Below are 18,007 nucleotides of genomic sequence, written 5' to 3'. Positions count from 1 at the left end.
CAGCATCGCTGGAGTCTATGGCCCAGTAAGCTTTCAAGGTAAATCCTTAAACCTGTAAAAGTGGCATGAGCGCTGCTTTAAGAAGGGAGGTGGCTCACCAGAGTCGGTCTGTGAGCAGCGATGCAGCGCAGTCTTGCTGAGAGTTGTGGCTCTTCTGCTGACGGAAGCTGAGACTTCTGAGCCATCCTGAGTGGCCCCCTGAGCTGACCTGATTGATGTTCGTGGCCCTCTGTTGGAAAGAAAGGGCCTGAACCACTCCTCTTTCACTCAAAGCTGGTATAAGAGAAGGCACCCGGGTGAGTATGCAGGCATGCTCTTTGGACCCTGTCATGGATTGAGCTCCTCCGTATAAATACCTCGATGAGCTCTTGATCCCTCCAGAGTTGTCTAGAATAGAGTTGCGGGGGCAGAAAGTTGCTCCTGCAGAGAAACCAGAGACTCAGCCTCCTGCGTATTGTTTCCTCATTAGCTGTACTAAGGGTGGCCAGAGTAGCAGAGGGAAAATTATTTGTATGGTTTTTAGTCGTGTAAGTCTTTTCTGTTTCCTTCTTATCGTGGAATAGGAAATTCTGTTTGTATCTAACAAGGCAAATAAAGTCGTCTAATCTAATGCCATTACCATGACTTGTCATCATCAGATCCTGGGATATATGCTTTTGGACATGCTTCTTTTCATAATATTTTGTTTACAAAGATGCATGAGGTTCAGAGGGCTTGGTCTACAGCAGGGAACTGAAACTTGTGGCCAGAATTTTTATCTTCCAGAATTCTCGACTTCTCTTTTATACTCACCATCTCTTGATTTATCACTTTATTTAATTAACGTTTTAATGTTAAATTTTATACAGTATTTCTATGTGTCTAGAACAGAAAGGGGCTCTTGAATCAGAATTCAGATTAATTTCATTAAGCCTGCGCAGTGTTTTTAAAACTTTTGAAAGCCTTTAGATAATAACTGCATGCTCTATTTTGTCATGAAGCCTCCTACCCCCTCTTCATCCTGGCCTGATACACTCATTCACATCCCCCAAAGTATATTTTCATTTGAGTGTTAGAATCCTGATCTACAGAGATAGACCAATATTATGTTTCTGAAAATTTTTCAGAAAAAAACTTCACTTTTTTCTTAAATAAATCCTTGCAACTGAGCTGTATACTAGATGTGTGGATATGTGTAGCATTGAGTTCCTCTAGTGGGCCAGAATATCTGCCTATAAGATGACAGCACTATTGAGCTTGGCGAAGCCTATATTCTACATTTTTCTGGTGTAAGAAAGATGTACACTATAGATATAATCCCAATGATCAATTGTCCTCAGAGTTTGCGGTCATGAGACTGGAGAAGACAGGTACTTTTGGGGTATTACAGGACTGTTTTTTTAGGGAGCATCTATGCTATTTAGTAACCTGGACTGACCATGTCAGCACCACAAATCTTCCTTTCAAAACCAGCTGGAAAGTACTTTTGAAAAGTAATTTTGTGAATCTGACTCATTATCTAATGAATTCTGGTACCTTTCTCGTGACCAAATGAAAGCAGGAAGAGACTTAAGTTTGTTACCGGAAGAAAAGTGCCCATGGATAACAATAGATGGTTTTAATAGAAAATAGTGGCCCTTCCACCAACTCCCTATAAAGCCATCTCCTTTAAAACTACCTACAGCAGTCATTCTCAATGTCAAAGAGTTTCAGAATCCCCTGGGGGGCTTACAGCGTTTTAGGCTGTAACCCTTCCTTTCTCTTCCGCCTGCCTTGTGCTTTTGGACAAACTCCTTTGTAAGTTTCTAAGTGTCCATTCCTGCCCTGCCCCTCCCCACACAGTGCCCAACAGTGGTTCTGCTTCTGGGCCAAAAAACACTGAAAAATGAATTGGCTCAGTTCTGTCTGACTCTTTGCAACCCCATGGACTCCCTGGAGCCCACCAGGCTCCTCTGTCCACAGACTTCTCCAGACAAGAATCCTGCAGTGAGTACCCATTCTGTTCTCCAGAATATCTTCCGACCCAGGGACTGAACTCAGGTCTCCTGCGTTGCAGGCAGATTCTTTGCCACCTGAGCCACCAGGGAAGCCCCCAAACCACTGAGCTAGGTGTTAATCGACTATGACCGCCAATTCCGAGACCCTCCCTGAAGCAGAGAAGTATAACCCTGGTGCCCAGACCGTCTTGTTAAAAATGCCAGAGATAAAAGCCAAAAACTGTCGCTCCTTGATGAACCATGGGAAGAACATCTCCAAGTTGGCAAGCCTGTCCTGCAGCAAGCTGGCGAGCATGCTGGGGAGCGCTTCGAGTGCCAGGCAGCTCTGTGACTTCACTCACACCTCCTATGCAGAGGTCCTGTCCAGAGAGAAAATGGAAAACTGGGCAGTGCTGCCTGTCTTCTAAGCCTGTGATCATGCTTCTCAGCTGCTCTTTGCCTGCCCTCCACAGGGCTTTATTAATTATTAGCCCATGGTAAAGAATCCGCCTGCCAGCGCAAGAGACACGGATTCAGTCCCTGGGTCAGGAAGATCCCCTGGGGAAGGAAATGGCAACCTACTCCAGTATTCTTGCCTGGGAAGTCCAAAGGACAGTGGAGCCTGGTGGGCTATATAGTCCATGGGGTCACAAAGAGTCAGACACGACTCAGTGACTTAACAACCAGCAAAGGTGTTAGTGCTTCACCTGGCACAGTGCCCAATAGCTTGATATAACATTCATTGCCAGCAATCATTATGTATAATTTTAGTATAAAATAATTAAATATGTATGGGTTCCTGCATATTTCACTGATTAAAATTAGTGATCATTTTTCCCGAGCAATATTATAAAATTATATCATCTTCTATGTGATGTCCTACTGTAACTTGAGTTTTAACTTAATTGGCTCATTAGCTAATTATTGTTAGAAATTTTAGCCATAAAGTGTCCACACATTATTAAGAAACAGTGTACCCCCTTGTTGAATATGTTAGGGAAAGGCTCCCCTCTTTTGGCTGTTGAGTTTGAGTTCTTCCTTGGTTTCAAGCATTTTTTTCAGTCATTACAGTAATGAGTGCTGAATTGTTCTCAGATAGTGTTCTTGTGGTAGGATTCCTAGCCTGGTAAATTAGAACTGTCTCATTCTCTATAGTCCTCTGACAATCATATTCTTACACCTCTACTTGAGTTTCCAAAGACTGAATGTGATGAACATTGATCTACATATTTGCACTTAAAATCTTGGCCAAATACCCCAGTTGATTTCCAGTTGAACCAGTGATAAACCGTAACTTTTCTCTGTTGTGTATAACTTCTCCACATTCTTCTACTGACCAATGAACTGAAGATTTGATTACTATTTAAAATGGAGAGACAACCGATAGGAAATAAACGATTAGGACATTCTGATAATCTGTAGATAATTCTGGAATGCTGTGGGAGAGGGGTTAGGTCCAGCAGTATGTCTGTAGTTTGGAGAAGCTCTCCAGGATCTAGATAAATGGAAAATAAATGAAAAGAAGAAAACCCAACTGTTTATTAATTTGTTAAACAACTACTGTGCTAAGTGATTTATGGATTTCATTTAATCCTCTTAAGAGTTGCATATTTTGCAACTAGGTAAATGGGTATTAGGACAGTTTTTAAAATGAGAAGACTAAGGCTTAGATTAAATAACTTACTCTGGGTCACATAGATAGCAAGGTTCTATTTGATTCCAATGCCTGTTTCAGTAGACCAGTCATAAAATCCTAGACTTAGTAGTTTATATTCAGGCAGTTTAAATAACTGAGAGAGGAATTTGTATCTAAATTCAGAAAAGCACTAGAAATTATATTATGCCCTCAATATTATGCTCAACATCTTAATGCTGTGGAAATTCTGATTGATTAAATTTCCTGCTTCTGTGAAAGAGTATATTGTACACTGATTGGAATTAGCAAAGAAGAGTTTTGTTGACAGAGTTTCTTCAGATGTCTTGAAGGTGAAGGTGAAGTCGCTCGGTCGTGTCTGACTCTTTTCGACCCCGTGGTCAGATGTCTTAATGGGCAGTAAAGAAGGAATAAACTACACATCTGAATATAGGGAAATTTAAGAAAAAAAAACAAACAAACAGGTAAAATACGTAGTGAAAAACATCCTTCTGGCGTCGGAATGCAGAACTTTTGCTTAGACTTAAGGATAAGCAGCACTGTTCATATTTTTACAAACTTTTTACATATTTAAAATGAAACCTATTTAAAAATCAATTCTCCTATTCTATTGAATTTTTTTTTAAATTTTCGGGGAAAGTGGGATGAAATGTGGAAGGTATTGATTATTCCCACTGTACAGATGAGGAAACTGAGGCACAAAGCAGTTAGGAGATTTGCGCAAGGTCATACAGCTGGTAGTAGAGCTGGAATCGAAACTCAAGTGGTCAGCCTCCACAGCTGTTCTCCTGACTAAATAACATTACCTCTTTAATATTTGCAAAGATTAAGCTTGCTGTTAGTGTACATTTCTGAATTTGTTTTTCTTATGTGGTTTCTAGAACAATGTTTTATTTCACCCTGCATTTTCATATTCATTATTTGGAAATCAGCTTGGAGAAGGGAACTTTGTACTAATTCCTGTCAGTTAAGTCTTCTTATTAAGAACATGCTTCAGGGAGAAGCCAGCGGCAAGAATGGCCGTGTGACAGACTCATCTCTCAGCCACCACGCAACTGGCTCCATCTCTGTGTTTCCTTATAGGTACCTTCTCAGTTTCGTTAAGAGACACTTTGAGCCTGTCATCCCTGTAGAGATTGAGATGGGCCCTTGGTTTTATTACACAGCAGTCCATAAAAAGTTCTCATTTCTTTCACTCTTTGTTAGTTTTGTGCCTAAGGAATGAATTTGAAAGCACTATGAAAACCAAGCTGAAAGGCTCTCAGGCAACTGTTCACCAGAGCTCAGAATTTTTAATTCTTGTACAATAATCATATCACCAGTAACCATATATGCTTCAGATGAGTTCATAATCTTTTAGGATAAATGAGTGATGCATTTCAACCCAAACAAAATCTTGTCATGTAAAATAATATTGCCCTTTTTCTCTGTAAGATAAACAGTATGAGACTTCTCAAAGCAGTGGTCACCACTGAAGAGCTTCACTGTTCTGAGACTGAGGAGAGTCCTTCAGTCATGTCTGACTCTTTGTGACCCCATGGACTATACAGTCCGTGGAATCTCCAGGCCAGAATACTGGAGTGGGGAGCCTTTCCCTTCTCCAGGGGATCTTCCCAACCCAGGGAGGGAACCCAGGTCTCCCAAATTACAGGCGGATTCTTTACAAACTGGGCTATCAGGGAAGCCCAGGCAATTGGTATTTGTAAAATGATACAAATTACTTTTGTTTACTAACTTATGATGTGCCAGGCCTGATGAACACACCCTCATTAATTCCTCACTACCATCTTATGAGGTGGATGTCACCTTTATACCATTTAACAAATAAAAAAATGCAATCTTGGAAAGCTTAGTACTTCCCTGTAGCTCAGATGGTGAAGAATCTGCCTGCAATGCAGGAGACCTGGGGTTGATCCCTGGGTGGGGAAGATCCTCTGGAGAAGAGACTGGCAACCCACTCTAGTATTCTGGCCTGGAGAATCCCATGGAGAGAGGACCCTGGCAGACTACAGTCACAAAGAGTCAGACACGAAACTTTAAGCAACTTGTCTGAAGTTACACAGATAGTGTGATTCCCCAGGTCTGTGGGATTCTAGAAGCTAAACTCCTATGTTTCCCCTTTGAACATCCATCACTGGGTACATTATTTAATAAACTTTACGTATTTATAGCGTATCATATTAGAGTTGCAGGACTCCAGAGTTCTCAAGCCTGACAGTTTACAGATGAGGAAACTGTGTTCTAGAGAGGTTAAGACTTAAGTTCAAAGAACTTGTCATGGGCTGTCTTCCTCATTGTTCATTATGTCACTTCTAATCTGCTTAAATTGCATGACTCACAAGCTTAAGAATGTCCTAGCCAAGCAAACCTTTTCTAGGGGAGGGACCACAAGAGGAAAGTAAGCTGTCTTTTCCCGGTCTAACTTCTCTGGCTTGTTTGGGGCAGCCAAAGGCAGACATAGTTGGAATTATTCATGTATCAAGTAAAGTAACCAGGCCCCCAAAGGCATGAACACAACTTAAAAAAAAGAAGAAGAAGAAGAAAAGCTGCATTTCTCCTCTCTGATGACGAATCCTGGCTTCGTGGCTTGCTCTTTCCTTGCCTACAAAATAATCAGCCCTGGGGGCAGGGAAGGGGAGCACTGGAAAAGTGGGGCTCACAAAGCAATGAAAATGCAGCAGTTGGCTTAGGTACCGAACTTCATGCCTTTTGTGGCTTTTTTCCTAAGCGTTTGGGGTGCTCCTGTGTCGCAGCTCATAATCAGGCACTCACAGGGTGTGGCCAGCTGTTCTAAGGTCTCTCAGGCTTGGATTTCGATCACAGATCAGCTGTGGCCACTGTCCCAGTTGCCGGGCAACGTGTGGATGTTTATTTTGAGGTCTGCCCACAGGGTTGCATCAGAGGCCAAAGATGCATGCGCTCTCCACTTCCCAGAGCGAGTAGAGCTCAGGCTTTCTATTTTTATCTTAAGGCTGTGCGGTCCCTTTTAATATATTTCATGAGTGTATAGCATCCTCAGCCTGGATAGAATCACTTTCTGTTTCCCCCAGGCAGTGTTCAGGTCGCCTCATTTTGCCGTGTTCTACTTTATCCAGCCGGTTCAGACTCCGGACTGATGATCTCTGGTGCTTCCCCGCCTCTGAGTCTTGCTCAAGCTGTTTTGCTCATCTGGAATGACTGCCCTGTCCCTGGCTCCAACTCTTTGTTTTCTAAAACTGAAATATCTCGTTTTACTTTTTGAAAGTAGGGGAGTCAACTTGTTATAGCGTAAAGCTTATGGACCTTATTGTCAGTGTCTGTGTTCAGATCCAAGCTCTACAGCTTCTCAACTGTGAGATCTTAGATAAGTTACCTAACTTCTCTGAGCCTCAATATTCTCCTTTGTAAAATGCAAGTAATAATGATTGGGTCCTAAGGTTTATAAAGATATTCTGAAATCAGATGCCTAAAGCACCTGCCACAGTTCCCGGCCCATGGAAGGTTCTATAGTCCTCACCTACCTCCCGATCCCAACTGCCATGAATACTAAGTAAACTGTTCCCATCTCCTCTGTGACGTTTTCCCAGCCGTCTTCAAACCTGCATCTCAGAAATACAGTCTACCTCTTCTGATTTCTTATAACTTGGTGTTGTACTTAGGATCCTCTCACAGTGGACCTGGCCTCATATTGCACACGTGCGGATGTAGAAGTTGGTGCCCTAACTAGGTCTCCTGGCACCAAGCCATGTTCTCCCTGAAAGAGATGGCTCAGCTTCATTCATAAATGACCCATTTCATGGGAATCATATTTTTTGTTAGGATTAAATATCATACTTTGTTAGGTAACTGAACTGTGGTTCTCTTGAGAAGCATCATTATTATGGAAAATAATTAAAAGCATTGTGAGACAAGATGGTATGTCATGGTGTGACTGCAGGGCAAACAATAGACAGTTAAACATCTGAATATTCATTTCCTAAAGTGAATAGTCCATCCCCATAAACGTGTTCTCACTGGTCCCTGAACGGTGTCTGTGAAGAACAGCAGTGCTTTCTTTAGAAAGCCCCTCATGGGCCATCTATTGTTTGTTCCAGGTGTCTCACAGGAAGCAGCTAAGGGTTTGGTTGTGTGCCTCTGAGTATTTTTTTGAAGTTATACAACTGCCGGGTAAGGCCAGTAAGGGTATAGAAGACTAGATGTTTGTTTTCCTAACTTGTTTTCTGACCTGTGCTTTAAACAAAACTTCTGGTGATTGAATAAAACTAATATAATGTTGATTTGAGCCATCACATAATACTCATGTTTATTCATGTACAAATTCATACATTAATTTATTTAACAAATACTTACTAAGCACCTATTGTGTGCCACATTTGGATATGTGTAGCTGCTGAGACAGGCATGGTCCCTGGCCTCATGGAGTTCAAGTTTGGGTCTCTGACAGAAACTGTGAAAAAAGAAGTTTTTAAAGAAAATCTATGATTTTTTCTTTCATTTTTTTTTTGAGATGAGTCATTAAAATAAGAATCTCATTATGGTTCAGAAACAAATTATACATTTCTCTCTTGTGCATCTAGCAGACCTAACTAAAAGTTAGTTACTGATTTGTCAGAACTTATTAGTTTTAAAATTTTTTAATATTTGTTTTGTGCTTTGCTCAAATTGCGCTAGTATTTGGTATCTGACTCTCTCACAGTAACCCTGTGGAGTACATGGTATCCCTATGTGGGAAACTAGACACTTTTCAGGTTTAATTGACTTGCTTGTGGACTCATGGCCATAAGAAGCAATCAGATTGAACATTTCTTCTGATTTATTAACTATTTTCTTGATTTTAGCTTTCTTTTTAAAAAAAGCAAGGTATTAAAACCATACTTCATTCTTTGTTTAAATGAAACTTTGACAATTAGCAAATGGAAACAAAGATTGGAATCAGCAGTGGATTTTGAGCTCCTCTCTGCTACTACACACTATGGTAGGCACCTTGAGGAGTGGAAATGATCTATGTCCCTTGGTCAGTTTACAGCTTTTTTGATAAGACATGACTGATACATAGAAGAGACTCAGTAACCCTCGAGAGCATATAAGATTAAGTGTTCAAATAAGAAGTACAAACATATAAGGGAGTTGAGAAGATAGGATGAGCTGAAGCAGATATAGGTGTTGTATCTTGAGCTAAGTCTTCAAGGGCAGGAGGAATCTGAGCAGAGAAAGGCTTCCTTGCCATGGGGATGGCAAGGTGCCAGGCTCAGTGGTGGATGGGAGCGTGGTGGTGATGCTAACACTGACTAGCCTTTGTTCAGCATTAGTCACTTCCTGTGCATTGTTATAATGGGTTGGTATACATTAGCTAAGTCTTAAAACAACCCTGTAAGGGAAGAATTGTTACTCTTCTCATTTTACAGATGAGGACACTGAGGCACAGAGAGGTTAAGGAACCTGCTTGAACTCGCACATGAATTCAGTGTTGGCTGAAATTCCACCAGTCTCGAGTCCGCTCTCACTCTGTTAGCCAGTGAGTGATGCTGCCTGATGAAGTTCTCCTAAAACAGGAAGGACAGCATCCTGGGGCGGGGGAGAGTGATGGGGAGATATGGTACAGGACATAGCAAGAGGCATGATGGAATCAGCAGATGAGGTCAAATACGAAGAGTCTGAAGTCCAGGCGGAAGACATTGAACCTCATCAAGGATGGCAGGAAACCCCCAAGAGTGTAGTGTTTCATCAGAGTGGGAAGCTGATGTGCATTTATTTCAGATAAATCAGGCAGTGATAGAAGGACTGGGAGCTGGAGTTTGGGGTGGGATTGGGGGTGGGAGAGAACAAGGCATGAAAGCTATAAAAAGGACTCGATATAATCCAGGTGTGGGAGCTGCCTGATGAGACCAGGAGTGTGAGCAGGAAACCAAAGCAGAGGGTGGGATGGTGCTGAGCACTGGAGGCAGCCCTGTGCCAACTCCAGCTGATTCAGAAGAGGCGAGTTTCCCCCATTACATCATTGGGCGACTCCAGAGGCACGTAGTATTACTTGCCTTTTGCAGATTAGGGTGATGGCTTCTGGGAGAATAATTAAGGGCTGGAGCAGGCTTCAGAGCCTCCCTCTTTCTCGATTTCCTCCCTTTAAGGTAAAAATAATGTTTGGTAATAACGCAAGGCTGCTGTTAAAATGTTGAGAACTGTTCACAGAGGAAACGATCAAGTCATGGGGATTCTTGCATCTCCAAGGATGCAGGAATATGAGAGAGAAGGCAGAGGGTTGGTGACGACATACTAAAGAATGCAGGGCAGAATGGAGCCAAGTGGAAGAGGCTTCCAGACGGAAACAGGTCAGAGGGCTGGGCATTGGTCCTGCAGCTCTCCAGGTCACAGTAGCCCTGGGGGAAGAGGATGGTCAGTGATTCAGAGTGAAACTGCAGATGGACTGTCAGGTGGGGAAGGCTGGCACGGACTTGGGCCAGCGATCTTCATCACCTCCCCAAACAAAGGCAGCTGGGGTGTGAAGGGTGAGTGGGCATGCTGACAGTGAGGGGTGGGGAGAGAAAGCCAGGTCTGAGATGAGGCGTGGCCTTTGACTCATCTGCTGGCGTTCCTCTGCGTGTGCTCTCTGAACTGAGCTGGGGGCAGGGAGGGTGATCACGGGGAGGTGGAGAGAGTGGAGGGGAGAGACTGAGGGTCCCTGTGAACCCTCTGACAGTGTCCAGAAAGAAGCTGATAGAAGCCCGTGCAAGTGAAAAGACTGCGCCATGGGAGATGGAGAAGTAGAGGGCCAAGGGATTGATGTTTTCATCAGCCGCACTTCATGGCAGAGGAGTGGATGACTCAGCCGTCTAGGACACCGCCCCTTCTGAAGAAACCCTTGCTCTCTCAGCTGGGACCCATGGGCGAGGCCACTCACACCTAGCATCACAGGATGGTGGACCTCACCCCGCGTCTTGCTTCTCTTCTCCTGCAGCCTCACGAGGCACCCTGCAGAATCTAGGGAAAGCCTTCGACAGAGACCTGCCTTGAATGAGAGTAGGGTCAGTAGATGAGTATAGCTAATGCTGATCTTTTGAACGGACCCCAAGGTGGTGGAGGACACACCTTGAGATGCAATTATGTCATTATCTGTCTGTATAAGGGACTATTTACAAACAAAGCTAGTGGAGCTGATGGGATTCCAGCTGAGCTATTTAAAATCTGAAAAGATAATGCTGTTAAAGTGTTGCACTCAATTGTTAGCAAATTTGGAAAACCCAGCAGTGGCCACAGGATTGGGAAAGGTCAGTTTTCATTTCAATCCCAAGGAAAGGCAATGCCAAACAATGTTCAAACTACTGTAATTGGGCTCATTTCACACACTAGTAAGGTAATGCTCAAAATCATTCAAGTTAGGCTTCAGCAAAATGTGAACAGAGAAACTCCAAATGTACAAGCTGAGTTTCGAAAAGGCAGAGGAAGTAGCATTTATTGGATCATGGAGAAGGCAAGGGAGTTCCAGAAAATTATCTACTCTAGTTCAATGACGATGCTAAAGGCTTTGACTGTGTAGATCACAACAAACTGTGGGAAACTGTTGAAGAGATGGGAGTACCAGACCGCCTTTCCTCCCTCCTGAGAAATCTGTATGTGGGTCAGGAAGCAACAGTTAGAACTGGACATGGAACAACTGACTTGTTCCAAATGGAAAAACAATATGTCAAGGCTGTATGTAGATTGTCACCCTTCTCATTTAACATATGCAGAGTACATTATGTGAAATGCCAGGCTGAATGAATCGCAAGCTGGAATCAAGATTGCCAGAAGTATCAACCTCAGATATGCAGATGATACCACCCTATGGCAGAAAGTAAAGAGGAACTAAAGAGCCTCTTGATAAGGATGAAAGAGGAGAGTGAAAAAGTTGGCTTGAACCTGAACATTCAAAAAACTAAGATCATGGCATCTGGTCCCATCACTTCATGGCAAATAGAAGGGGAAAAAGTGGAAACAGTGACAGATTCTATTTTCTTGGGCTCCAAAATCATTGTGGATGGTGACTGCAAACAGTCGATTCATTGGGAAAGACCCTGATGCTGGGAAAGATTGAGGGCAAGAGGGGAAGGGGATGATAGAGGATAAGATGGTTGGATGGCATCACTGACTCAGTGGACATGAGTTTGAGCAAGCTCCAGGAGATAATGAAAGACAGGGAAGCCTGACATGCTACAGCCCATGGGGTCACAAAGATTCAGACACAACTTAGCTACTCAACAACAGCAGCAGTAAGGTATTTTGAGAAAGCAAGTGGGGATTAACGAAGATGGATGGATGCCCACTTTGGACTGTGGTGGTTTGGATGTTACAATGTCAGGGCTGATGCTAGTGAGATGTACCTGAAAGAAAGGCATTTAGGATTTGGATATTTGGGGAAGAGAAGCATCCCAACCAGTTGCACTTTTGTGAAAAAAAAGAAAAATGTAAAGGGAGAGATGAGTGAGGTGTGCTCTGAGAAAGGGATGGGCTCGCTGCCTGGAGGAGATGTTCTATGCTGGGAGATGGTTGGGATTGGAGACTGGGGGTCTTTAAAGGCAAGAGAAAGGCTTTCTGTGTGACACAGTGGTTTACAGGCATCATGCCCCCTGCATCTACTTTAGAGGGAGGCTTGAGAGAGATATGTGGGAAGACTCATGTGGCCAAAATGGGTGAGAGAGCTAAATGGCTGTAGTCGGGGAGACCGTTGCCAAATACATGTGAACAAGAAAATCAGTTTCTATTTCTGAAGGATCTGAAAAGCCCTTCATATCTCTCATCATTTCCAGCAGTAAACTTCCAAAATCCTTACTGTAGCAGGTGAACAAATCTAAAGAGGTTTTATTGAATAATGCCAGAACATAAGAAGCCAACCTGGGTAAGTGCAGGAGTAAACATTAATTTTTTATGGCTGCAGTTACTTTTTCTTTATTAATAGTTGCTCATTTTAATGGTATTTGATAACCCAGTAAGATTATTTCAGGTGGGCCTGCAGCTTACATAGAACCAAAACATTTGCCCAGTCCCATAGGATTTTCTCCATACCTGTTAGAGCATTTAAGCTGTAGCTAAACCTGCTTGATGTCTGTTGCACCAACTGCTTATTGTCTGTTTATGATGAACTTTTTCAAAGCTGTGATGGCGACTTATTCATTGTGTATCCTCAGCCCCAGGCTCGTTGCTTTTTAGACAGTTGTTGAGTGGGTAGTTGGAAAATAATTACTTTTTCTCTGCTGTTGCTCTGATTTATACATTAATTTAAGATTATACATAATAACACTCTGTATGTATGTCAAGAGATTTGCCTGGGTCATTTAGGAGGGAGAGCACGGTTATGGCTGCACTTTAGTCTGATATACAGTCCTGCTCCCTTAGAGAGATTTTGGTATTTGAGCACTCCCATGGATGGAGGAGCCTAGTAGGCTGCAGTCCATGGGATCGCTGAGGGTCAGACACGACTGAGCGACTTCACTTTCTCGTTTCACCTTCATGCATTGGAGAAGGAAATGGCAACCCACTCCAGTGTTCTTGCCTGGAGAATCCCAGGGACGGGGGAGCCTGGTGGGCTGCCGTCTATGGGGTCACACAGAGTCAGGCACGACTGAAGTGACTTAGCAGCAGCAGCATGGCTTTAAATCTGGATGTCCCTTGATTGCAGGAGCCACTGGGTTGTAGATCCTGCAGCAGAGGCAGTGGTTTAGAAATCACAGCTCAAGAGGGGCTGCCCCACCTCTGGGTGATGCCCGCTTATCCTTCAGTCTCCATGTCAATTGTTGCATCCTCAGCCTCACCTGTCCTAACTGTCTCCTCTGCTAGATCTGGTTGCCTTAGGCTGTGTTCTCATTGGACCCTGTGATTTTCCTTTATAGCACTTACCACAAGTAGTTACTAAAGTGACTATTCTCTTTTTAATTTATTTTATCGAAGTATAGTTGATTTACAATGTGTTAATTTCTTCTGTACAACAAGGTTATTCAGTTATACATAGAATAAAAATTAAACACACCACACTTAGCCAGAGTTGAACCAGCCCTTAACAGGGTGGTATTGTTTTCATTTCCAGCCCCCATGAATTGGTTTTCCTCTTTTAGTTTCAAAATATTTAATGCCCTAGAGGTGGGATAAAACTTTAAGGAAGGAATCTATGCTGAAAACAGGTGCAGCCAAGGCAGCAGGTCAGTTCCCATTACAGTCTGCTCCATGCTTATTTATAGGCATTCCACGGAGATTTTACTGTTCTTGGTGAGACTTTGAAGGTCTTCTCCTTTCTAGGATTTAAGGATCCCATCCAGCTATTGCTTAATAAACCAGTAAGGCACACTAGAAAACCCAAGGCTATGGAATTGCAAGAATGTTTTAATAAATTTGGATATTTAGAATAAGTGACTATTCACCCGAAGATCTGCAGCTTAAAAAGCACTTTCGTGTGAAGTGTTTGGTCTTGGGTGGTTTTAGATGGCTGAGAGAAATCATCGAAGGAGTGGGATATAGCTAAGTGGAGCTTGAGTTTGAATAGAAATCTGTACAACCAATTATACCTGTGGGAGGACAGTCATTAACATAGAGATAGTGAAAGTGAAACTGTCAGTTGCTCAGCTGTCTCTGACTCTTTGCAGCCCCATGGACTGTAGCCCACCGGGCCCCTCTGTCCATGGGATTCTCCAAGAAAGAATACTGGAGTGGGTTGCCATTTCCTTTTCCAGGGGCTCTTCCTGATCCAGGGATCAAACCCTCGTCTCCTGCATTGGCAGGCAGATTCTTTACCACTGAGCCACCGGGAAGCCAAGAGGATATGTTAATTCCCACATATTTAAAAAAATTATCACAGAAGACTAAATATTCACATATTTATTTGCTAGTTTGATGGGGGGCAATCTACTTTGGTACATCCTCTAGTTCTTTATTCTGAAGGGAAGGTAAGAGAGACCGTGCGTGCCTGCCACAGTGGCCAGGTATATGTATGTGTGTCTGTGTGTGTATGCGTGTGCTTTGGAGTGGGGGTGCCCAATTGGTGCCTAAGGGTGCTCAGGAATAATTAAGTTTATATAACTGTCTTTGAAAAATCAGTATAATAAAGCTTTGGGCCTTGATCTGTCAATTGTGGCAATTTAACTGTAAGCACCACTCTGTTCAACATTAAGTGAGGTCAGTAGGAGAAGTGATCATGTTCATGGGCCATGGATTACAGTGGGTTCATGCAGTCACCTTGAGAGTGGTGTGGAGCTGGGGACCAGTAGGCATGGTCACATCCTGCCTGGGGACTCAGCCTTGGACGTGGCTCCAGGCCAGCCCTCAGGCCCGGGGCTCCGGGTGCTGTTGGTAGAGAACTGGTTGGTAGAAAGACAGCCAGTTATTTAAGAAGGCAACTGCGCCAGATGGAACCCCTGGACTCTAAAACCCATTGGACTCACATGTTAAGGAGATTTATATGAGCCTGAGTTAGAATTCTCAAAGTTAACTAACTGTGTGTTTAATATTAGCCAGTGTAATACAGGTTAAGTACTAGAGTTTGTAGTTCTCAGTACTGTGCACGTTGCCCTGCTGGGGTGATTAGATTGCAGGGACTGACACCACACCACTAGGAAAGGGGTTTCTTGAATACTTCAGTTACCGTTTATCCCCTTTTGCCCTCCAGGGAGGAGTCTGTTTTGCCCTGCAGTTCTGATCTGCTAATTCGCTTCAGTTGTGTGTGATGCCATAGACGGCAGCCCACCAGGCTCCCCCATCCCTGGGATTCTCCAGGCAAGAACACTGGAGTGGGTTGCCATTTCCTTCTCCAGTGCGTGAAAGTGAAGTCACTCAGTCGTGTCTGACTCTTAGCGACCGCATGGACTGCAGCCTACCAGGCTCCTCTGTCCATGGGATTTTCCAGGCAAGAGTACTGGACTGGGGTGCCATTGCCTTCTCTGAGTTCTGATCTATGTGAGTCTATTTCCCAGAGCTGTGCCTACTCTTCTGTCTTGTATAATACCTTAGAAATAATGCCCTGGCAATTTTATGAGCACCTAGAATGTGCCAGGCATTTTACCCACATTATCTCAAATACATGCAACCCTGCAAAATAGGTCTTATAGGCTCCATTTTATATATTTAGAAAAGTTAAGACCCAAAGTCACAGAGCTAGTAATGGTGAAAGCTGACATTTGAGCAAAATTCTGTAAGTTTCCAAGTCGATGTTCCTTCTGAAAATAATACAAACAAAAATTACGATGATATTTTGTTGTTGTTGTTAAGCTGCTCAGTTGTGTCTGACTCTTTGCAACCCCATGGACTGCAGCACGCCAGGCCTCCCTGTCCATCACCAACTCCTGGAGCTTACTCAAATTCATGTCCATTGAGTCAATAATGCGATGCAACCATCTCATCCTCTGTCGTCCCCTTCTCCTCCCGCCCTCAATCTTTCCCAGCATTAGGGTCTCTTCCAATGAGTCAGCTGTTCGAGTCAGGTGGCCAAAGTACTGGAGCTTCATTTTCAGCATCAGTCCTTCCAATGAATATTCAGGACTGATCTCCTTTAGGATGGACTGGTTGGATCTGCTTGCAGTCCAAGGGACTCTCAAGAGTCTTCGCCAACACCACAGTTCAAAAACATCGATTCTTTGGTGCTCAGCTTTCTTTATAGTTCAACTCTCACATCCATACATGACCACTGGAAAAACCATAGCTTTGACTAGATGGACCTTTGTTGGCAAAGTAATATCTCTCCTCTTTAATACACTGTCTAGGTTTGTTAGATTTTCTTCCAAGGAGCAAGTGTCTTTTAATTTCATGCCTACAGTCACCATCCACAGTGATTTTGGAGCCCAGGAAAATAGTCTGTCACTGTTTCCATTGTTTCCCCATCTCTATGCCATGAAGTGATGGAACTGGATGCCTTGCTCTTAGTTTTTTGAATGCTGAGTTCTAAGCCACTCTCCACTTTCACTTTTATAAAGAGGCTGTTTGGTTCCTCTTTGCTTTCTGCCATAAGGGTGGTGTCATCTGCATATCTGAGGTTATTGAGCACTTAATTACCAGGCAGCAATAGACTTCAGTTCAGTTCAGTCCCTCAGTCGTGTCCAACTCTTTGTGACCCCATGAATCGCAGTACACCAGGCCTCCCTGTCCATCACCATCTCCCGGAGTTCACTCAAACTCACGTCCATCGAGTTGGTGATGCCATCCAGCCATCTCATTCTCTGTTGTCCCCTTTTCCTCCTGCCCCCAATCCCTCCCAGCATCAGAGTCTTTTCCAATGACTCAACTCTTCGCGTGAGGTGGCCAGAGTACTGGAGTTTCAGTTTCAGCATCATTCCTTCCAAAGAACACCCAGGACTGATCTCCTTCCGAATGGACTGGTTGGATCTCCTTGCAGTCCAAGGGACTCTCAAGAGTCTTCTCCAACACCACAGTTCAAAAACATCAATTCTTCGGCGCTTAGCCTTCTTCACAGTCCAACTCTCGCATCATACATGACTACTGGAAAAGCCATAGTCTTGACTAGACGGACCTTTGTTGGCAAAGTAATGTCTCTGCTTTTCAATATGCTATCTAGGTTGGTCATAACTTTTCTTCTAAGGAGTAAGCATCTTTTAATTTCATGGCTGCAGTCACCATCTGCAGTGATTTCGGAGCCCAAAAAAATAAAGTCTGACCCTGTTTCCACTGTTTCCCCATCTATTTCCCATGAAGTGATGGGACCAGATGCCATGATCTTCATTTTCTGAAAAGTTGAGCTTTAAGACAACTTTTTCACTCTCCTCTTTCACTTTCATCAAGAGGCTTTTTAGTTCCTCTTCACTTTCTGCCATAAGGGTGGTGTCCTCTGCATATCTGAAGTTATTCATATGTCTCCCGGCAATCTTGATTCCAGCTTGTGCTTCCTCCAGCCCCGCGTTTCTCATGATGTACTCTTCATATAAGTTAAATAAGCAGGGTGACAATATACAGCCCTGACGTACTCCTTTTCCTATTTGCAACCAGTCTGTTGTTCCATTTCCAGTTCTAACTGTTGCTTCCTGACCTGCATACACGTTTCTCAAGAGGCAGGTCTGGTGGTTTGGTATTCCCATCTCTTGAAGAGTTTTCCACAGTTTTTTGTGATCCACACAGTCAAAGGTTTTGGCATAGTCAATGAAGCAGAGATAGATGTTTTTCTGGAATTTTGCTTTTTCCATGATCCAGTGGATGTTGGCAATTTGATCTCTGGTTCCTCTGCCTTTTCTAAAGCGAACTTGAACATCTGGAAATTCACGGTTCATGTATTGCTGAAGCCTTGCTTGGAGAATTTTGAGCATTACTTTACTAGCGTGTGAAATGAGTGCAATTGTGTGGTAGTTTGAGCATTCTTTGGCATTGCCTTTCTTTGGGATTGGAATGAAAACTGACCTTTTCCAGTCCTGTGGCAACTGCTGAGTTTTTCAAATTTCCTGGCATATTGAGTGCAGCA

General features: G+C 43.4%; 1 protein-coding gene across 7 annotated transcripts in view; it reads left to right on the top strand.

The window, feature by feature from the left end:
• Positions 1 to 18,007, top strand: part of CAST (calpastatin) — a 134,069-nt gene that overhangs the window by 57,700 nt on the left and 58,362 nt on the right. The gene's annotated exons all lie outside the window — the stretch shown is intronic.

Source organism: Capra hircus, chromosome 7 (assembly GCF_001704415.2).
Source record: "Capra hircus breed San Clemente chromosome 7, ASM170441v1, whole genome shotgun sequence".
Lineage (NCBI taxonomy): Eukaryota > Metazoa > Chordata > Mammalia > Artiodactyla > Bovidae > Capra > Capra hircus.
Note: the sequence above shows the minus strand (reverse complement) of the source record. Positions and strands in the feature narration are given on the sequence as shown.